The 7,720-nt window shown below is 51.8% G+C and overlaps 1 non-coding gene across 1 annotated transcript; it reads right to left on the reverse strand.

The window, feature by feature from the left end:
* Window positions 1–7,440: 7,440 nt before the first annotated feature.
* Window positions 7,441–7,513, reverse strand: TRNAM-CAU. Its single transcript has one exon. It is a non-coding gene; the product is annotated as a tRNA-Met (tRNA).
* Between the last annotated feature and the right edge of the window lie 207 nt (window positions 7,514–7,720).

Genomic DNA, 7,720 nt, shown 5'->3' on the forward strand with positions numbered 1-7,720 from the left:
GCTAATTAATAATCATTTAAAAAGAAAAGCAAAGGACCTTCTATAGCTGAAAAGAGACTTAAAACATTAAAGAAAGTGTGGATTTTACTTGGTTTCTTAGTGACCTGTGAAGGGAGATGGTATTTGCGACGGAGGTCTGAAAAAAATGTACACGCAGGCGTAAAGTTCTCTTTGGCGTAAAATTCCCCGATTCCACTCTCAAGAAATTGGCACATTTTCGTCCTGATCTCTACTGCCAAATTCTGGAAGGAGAAATGTGCGTGGATCCCAACCTTCCTTCAGCCCACAGCCCACGACAGGCTACTCGCGTGTGGCATCTCACGTACACTGCTTTTATTCAGGCCGCTGTGATCTCCTTAAAGTTGTAAAATCCAATAGGAATTTCTACATTTTTTCTTCCTGAGGGCTACAGTTTTTGAAATTCTCTCCACCCCGCCCCATCTCTTCCTGGGATTTGGATAGCGCCAGCTAGTTCTCCTGGAACTCTCCAGTGGTCTTCGTGTCCTCACCTTTTCTCTCTCTTTCTCTGTGAATATTCTTTGAGGTTCTGTCCTTGGGCCGCTTCTTATCTCGAGCTAATTTGCCTGGGTGGGGGACGGTTGGATCTGTGACCGTTCTTACCTTATATGTAAATATTTCTACAAATGTGATCCCCTTCTCACCAGGAGGTTCAGAACTATTATTACCTTATACCTGTGCTATCCGACATAAATAGGCATCGTACATATAATTTTAAATGTTCTAGTAGTCACATTCAAAAGCAAACAGAAACAGGGGCGCCTGGGTAGCTCAGTGGGTTAAACGTCCAACTCTTAATTTGGCTCAGGTCGTGATCTCATGGTGAGTTCGAGCCCGGTGCAGAGCCTGCTTGAGAATCTCTCTCTCTCTCTCTCTGCTTCTCCCCTGCTCACTCGCTCTCTCTCAAAAAATAAACTTAAATTAAAAAAACACACACAAACAGAAACAAGTAAAAATCCCAAATATTATCAGTTCAACAACTAATCAATATAAAATTATTTTTTTTAATTTTTTTTCAATGTTTTATATTTATTTGTGAGACAGAGACAGAGCATGAGCAGGGGAGGGGCAGAGAGAGAGGGAGACACAGAATCGGAAACAGGTTCCAGGCTCTGAGCTGTCAGCCCAGAGCCCGACGCGGGGCTCGAACCTGTCAACCCCAAGATCATGACCTGAGCGGAAGTCGGCGATCAACCGACTGAGCCACCCAGGCACCCTAGTATAAAAATTATTAATGAGACATTTTGCACTCTTTGCCTCATACTAAGTTTTTGAAACCTGATGTAGATGTTACACTTCTGGCACATCTCATTTCATAGCACATTTCAAATACTTGATAACCACACGTCACTGGTGGCTCCAGTATTGAGTTGTACAACCCCATGTGGTTTATTTCTCTTTGCTTCAATTACAAGCACTTTCTCTATTCTGGAGGGCCATCTCTCCTGAGTTCCAATTTTCGTCCATAATCCCTTACTGGTATCTCTACTCGCACATCCCATGAGTATTTCAGAACTCACAGGACCTGGCAAGAACCTAATCATTTCTCTCCCCAAATCTGCTTTAGTGAAGAATATCCAGTCTTGGGAGAAAGCACAACCATCCGCACAATTGCCCAAGCCAGAGAGCTAAGGACCTCTCCTTCCTTATCATCATCTGCGTTCAGTTTTCCACCAAATTCTGTCAATTCTACCTCTCTGTCTAAATTAGAAACACTAGCTCCTCTTAATCTTCCCTTTGAGTAACCCAGGGAATGTTGCCTTGGGGTCATTGGCATTACTCTTCCTTCTGCTTGAAGACTTGGGACTCTTGGCCTTCTTGACTCTTCACATTATTTAGGCTCACCTCAAGATCATCCCTCAGAGCACTTTCCCCTGAACCATCAGTGCTTACTTCCATCATCTCTGAAACTACCTAGTTTATGATTTTGTGTTTTTGTCTCCCCATACAAGGATGTATGACTTAGGTCTGTCTTGGCTGTGACTGAATCCCCAAGACGCATAGCTAATGTGGAGCCCCAGAGGCTAACAGCTGAGGTAAGCCCTCATGAAACGTCTGCTCAAGGGAGAAATGAGTCTCATTGGCTGCCAGTGCCCTGCCGGGTCCACCAAGGTGATACCCTAATGCGCCTTCTGACCTTCGAGCTTAACTTTCACTTCTTTCCAAGCCATCTTTTGCAGGAGCACCACAACTGTCTTTTGAAAAACGCAGATTTGGTCATGTCACAGTTACTTCCGCCTATAAGAAGGTGTCCAGAGCCCCTCATCCTCTGAATGGTTAGCCCACTCTCCCCTCTATGCAAGTTAACTGCTTGGTAGTCCCCCTTCATTCCAGGTGATTTCGTTCCCCCGGGACCTTGCCTGTGCCTAAAACGCCCATTTCTTTTTTTTTTTTTTTAATTTTTTTTTTTCAACGTTTATTTATTTTTGGGACAGAGAGAGACAGAGCATGAACGGGGGAGGGGCAGAGAGAGAGGGAGACACAGAATCGGAAACAGGCTCCAGGCTCTGAGCCGTCAGCCCAGAGCCCGACGCGGGGCTCGAACTCACGGACCGCGAGATCGTGACCTGGCTGAAGTCGGACGCTTAACCGACTGCGCCACCCAGGCGCCCCTAAAACGCCCATTTCTAAGTTAGCCGTTTGGCTCCTTATCCAATACAATGTAATTACAGGAGCCATCTTGAGAAGAAGAGGAAAGGAAGGGGAAGAACAGGAACAGATGATTTCTTTTTTACATTTTCTGATTAGGACAAAGTGCAAGTTCAAGTTATGACTGCCCAAAGTTCAGCTTCTAAGGGGAAAGGGACAGAAAAGGAAGCCAGAGGCCTCTGATCACACAGTGCCGGCTCAGAGGACTTGATGTCAAGGCCACGGGGCAGAGTGTGTTGGTGGCCACGAAGAACACAGCAAGTCAGTTTTACTTTATTCTTTATTCATGTGTATTCAATTCTATTTTTACTTCCCTTTCATTTTGAGGTGCAAGTGTTTGGAACTATTTCGCTCTGTCAGTAGCCAGGGCTCTGTCTACTCTTGGCTGAGAGCCAAGAGGACCTCTCCCCCACGCAGCCCCGGCCCCATGGCCCCCACCCTCTGCAGGCAGATCTGGGCTCACCTCAGACAGAGCTGTGCAGGGCCCCCGGGGCCACTCTTCCCCCAGGACTAGACCGTGGGTCGGGCCTGAGATGCTGTCTGGGACTGGCTGGCCCACGGGTTGGAGGAGGCGTGCTGAGTTCCTGGCCTTACCGGGCTTCTGTGGGTGGGAAGGCTCAGGGAAGGCTGTGGAAGGGAAAGGGGGATGTTTCCTGGAAAGAAGACAGAGAGGTCAGGGCTCTTCCAGGCACAGGAGCAGTGGGAGTGGAGGGTCTCCAGGGGCGGGGGGAGCAGGAGTGGGGGCAGAATATCTTTTACCTTTCTTGCCGTAACCCAGACATGTTTCTGAAATTTGGCTTTCTTCTACCCACCAGCAAGGAGCTCTACCTTCTCCCTGCTCCAAAATGTGCCTGTAAACATGGTGGGCCATTTGAACAGGTGGCACCTTCCCGGAGAATGGTCTTTCCTGTAAGTGAACGTCAGTGTCTAGGAAACCTGGTATATTTTTCCTCACTGGCCGCGAAGGGTCAGTTCGCTTCCCTCCCGATCTCGTACCGCACTCATGGAAGGCAATGTGGCCAAATCTATCAAAATTAACTCAGCGGCTGCATTTCTAGGATTTCATGCTACAGACACTCTTACCTGTGCCAGGAAATGCGCGTAGGAAAATAACTGCAGCTTTGTTTGTAACGTCTTGGGACTGGAAACACCCTAAAGACTCATCAACAGGAGAACAATTAAATAAAATACAGTAACTGCTTACAACCGAATCTCTGGTGGACTTGAAAAGGGGGGGAAAGAGCACAAGAGGAAAAATAAAGAGATCCAAGGTCCACTGATAAAAGCAGCTTTTCACAGCATGAACAGCAAGAACCAGATACGTAAAAATACACTTAGGTTCACAGATACTTTCTTGTACATTCCTTAGGTATCTTAGGAAATACACATGAGCATTTGCTAACTTTAACTGCTTTTGGGGCAGGGACTTGAACACTGGGAACGCCAGCGCCCTTTGGAAAACCTCTTGAATATTGAACTGTGTTCATTTGTTACCGATTCAAAAACTATATAAAATTTAAGAGTAAGGGGCGCCTGGGGGGCTCAGTCGGCTAAGTGTCAGACTCTTTGTTTTTTATTTTTTTAATATTTATTTGTTTTTGAGAGAGAGACAGAGTGCGAGCGGGGGAGGAGCAGAGAGAGAGGGAGACACAGAATCCTAAGCGTTGGACTCTTGATCTCGGCCCAGGGCATGATCTCGCGGTTCGTGGGACTGGGCTCCGCATCAGGCTCGGTGCTAGCACTGAGATTCTCTCTCTCCCTCTCTCTTTGCCCCTCCCCTGCTTCCTTGCTCTCTCTCAAACAAATAAATTTAAAATTCTTAAAAATAAAAGAATAAAAGTAAGGTAACTGCCCCAACCGTCTCTACGCTTTTCTGTTTTTCAAGAGGAAAAACCAAAGGCAGACGTGAATTCGTTGTCTTCTTTAGCCCCAGTCTCGCTGATGCCACTTCTTTGCTCTTGCTGTGCCCAAGGCTGAGAGCGGGGGTCACAGGAGGGAAACTAAAGCAGACAGCCTCACTCCTTCCCACGGGGCTCCGATGGCCTGAGGGCCGGGCGGGGATCCTCGGCCAGCCCACCAGATGCCCACGGGAGTGAACGAGTGTAGGCGGCAGAAACCTCAAAGCTAGCGTGTATCTCCCTACGGCTCAAGCCCTCTGTGTGGGACGATCAAACAGTGCCAGCTGGGGGTAGGGATTGAAGGGAGGTAACGGAATGCGGCCACTGTGACACCTGCCCCCCCCACCCCCGCAGACCCGGAACCAGATGGACCTTCAGCCCTGCGTGTACCCCCGGCTACTAATCCCACATCTGCCATTCCCTCTGGAGATAATGCCCTCGAGTCCCCCAGTCTCAACCCTTGGACGGCGGGGGGGGGGGGGGCGCCCCCGCAGATCTTCCCGGCCCTGGATCAAGTCTCTGTCAGCCTGTCCCCAAAGCTCAATGGATCACTCTTTTAATTGAGTCATCTAAATAGCATATTCAGGGGCGCCCGGGGGGCTCAGTCGGTTAAGCCACCGACTTCGGCTCAGGTCATGATCTCACAGCTCTTGGTTCAAGCCCAGCGTCGGGCTCTGTGCTGACAGCTCAGAGCCTGGAGCCTGCTTTGGATTCTGTCTCCCTCTCTCTCTGTCCTTCCCCCGCTCACACTGTCTGTCTCTGTGTCTCAAAAAAGGAATAAATATTTAAAAAATGAAAGCTGAACCTTGATTTCTTTCTACCGATTATTTTGTTCAGCAACTTAAAAAAAACCAACCGGCGACAGCAACAACACCCACCACGTTCCTTTTTATGTCTAAAGGACAGCATGTTTAATTGGCGTTTTAAACTTAAAAAAAAAAGTGCTTATCCTGAATTACATATAAATGACCATTTTTCCTATGCACAGGGTTTTCCCACTTACCCCTGGACTAGGCACCCCCGGGGCCAGAGGTGCCAACACAGCGCCGGCAGTGGCTTCCCCCAGGCCACCTCCCAGTCAGCCACAGAAGTTGATGATCCTAACTTTTGGCAAAACAGAGGGCCATTCTGGAATACCCGGATGAACCAACAGGGTGGTGCCTGAGGCGGTCTTCCCCACTCGGGACAGGTTCAGGTCCCCATGAACCTGGCAGCTGCGCCCTGTGATGGAGACAAGAGAGCCACTGGTTGTCCTCACGCCCTTGCCCCGGGCACTCTCCGGGATGTTAGGCAGTTATTCGGTCCTCACTTCACCTTGGTGGCCTGAAAAGTCAAGGGGTCCGGGAGACGTGATAATTTCTTACGCTCCAGGGGCGAAGCCTTTCCCAGGACCTCCTCATGGCCTCAGCATCACCCTCAGCAATCTCGGGGTTTGGGCTCCTATTGGAAACGAGAAAATGTCGTGAGAAAGCGCCCAAAGGCAGGGACCGTCCCACTGCTGTGTACCTCTGAGTGAGTCCCCTCCCCCCGCAGGCTAGGCCCCAGTAAGTTCTGAGAACGGGTGGGGTGGAATTGCTTTCTCGCTGGCAAGTTTTTGCACGTTTGTTTCCATCTCCAGGAGCCTCTAGGGCAAAAGGAAGAACAACTAGGTGGGTTCTGTGTGTGGCACAGAGAATGGCCTCTTTCCTGAAGCTAGGGCCCCGGACTGGCATTGCACTTGAAACAGGGAGAATGGGCGGGTGGTGATGGGATCCCAGGCAGGTGGGTAAACGCTTCATTAAGGACACACTTCCTAACACTGTGTTTCCTCCTTTCTTCCTGCGTGAATTCAGTTTGTATAAAGTCCACTGGGCGTCGTAACCTCCCGTGGCCTTGACCCTCCGGCACCCTGCAGCCCGCGGCGGGAGCCAGGGCCTTTCTGAGACTTGCTGGCCCCTCTTCCTTCCTCCCTTCCTTCCTCCCTCCCTCTCTTCCTTCCTTCCTTCCTTCCTTCCTTCCTCCCTCCCTCCCTCCCTCCCTTCCTTCCTCCCTCCCTCCCTCCCTCCCTCCCTTCTTTCCTTCTTTCATTCCTTCCTTCCTCCCTTCCTTCCTTCCTCCCTCCCTCCCTCCCTCCCTCCCTCCCTTCCTTCCTTCTTTCCTCCCTTCCTTCTTTCCTTCCTTCCTTCCCAGGTCAGCCCCACGTAAAGCCGGGTCCGGTTGGCCGAGGGGTGCTGGCCGCCCTACCGTCAGGTGCTCCCGCCGCGGAAACCGGAGCCGCCTGGCGCGCGCCCGGCCGACACCCAGCGCCCCCGCGCGGCCGGACCTCCGCGCTCCCCGCGCACGCCCCTTGCCGCGCGCTCCCTCGCGGTCCACGCGCAGTCCGTGGGAGTGCCCGGCAAGCCCTCGCCAGCTCCGCCGCGGGGGGAGCCAAACGCGGAAAAAAGGCAGAAAGACGCAACTGACTACGCTTCAAAGACGTCCGGGATCGCCCGGTCTTCTGCGCCCGTGACCCTGAGGACGGGAAAAACAGCCGAGCGCCGTGCCCCTGTGCGCCGGGACGCAGCCCTGCGGGCGGCCGATCGCGAGGCCGCGGGTCCCCACCGCGAGGGCGCCACAGGCCCCGCGCGGTTTCTCGGGACACGCGGGCGCCCGAGCCCCACCCGTCCCCGGGCCCGCACCTCCGGGACGCAGCCGCGGGGTGCGGGCCGGATGGGGACCGGGGCGCTCGCTGTGCGAAAGCGCCGCGTCTCAAGTGGCGCCACCCTCTGGATTCAGGACGGGAGACGCTACGTCCCAGCTCTCCCAGGATGCTCCAACACCTCACCCCTAAAAGGGGGTTAAGGTTACCACCTGCGGTGAAAACGAGGAGGGGCGCACGCTTCCGCGCAAAAGCACTTGCCCTCTCTGAGGCTCGAACTCAGGACCTTCAGATTATGAGACTGACGCGCTGCCCACTGCGCTAAGAAGGCGACGGGAAGCGGGCTCCGGTTAGACCTTAAAAGAATCATCTGATTCCTGGAAACCATGATGTGTCCACCGAACACTTGTGTTTGACCTTTGGCGGGTGTTTTCCGTCTCCCTTTCTGTTGATCTGGATTGCCTTTCCCTCGGAGACATGAATGAATTTTTGACCGTCCACAGTCTCCTCTGTTGGGAGTAGTAGACTCACTAAATAG

The sequence above is a fragment of the Lynx canadensis genome, chromosome B2, assembly GCF_007474595.2.
Source record: "Lynx canadensis isolate LIC74 chromosome B2, mLynCan4.pri.v2, whole genome shotgun sequence".
Lineage (NCBI taxonomy): Eukaryota > Metazoa > Chordata > Mammalia > Carnivora > Felidae > Lynx > Lynx canadensis.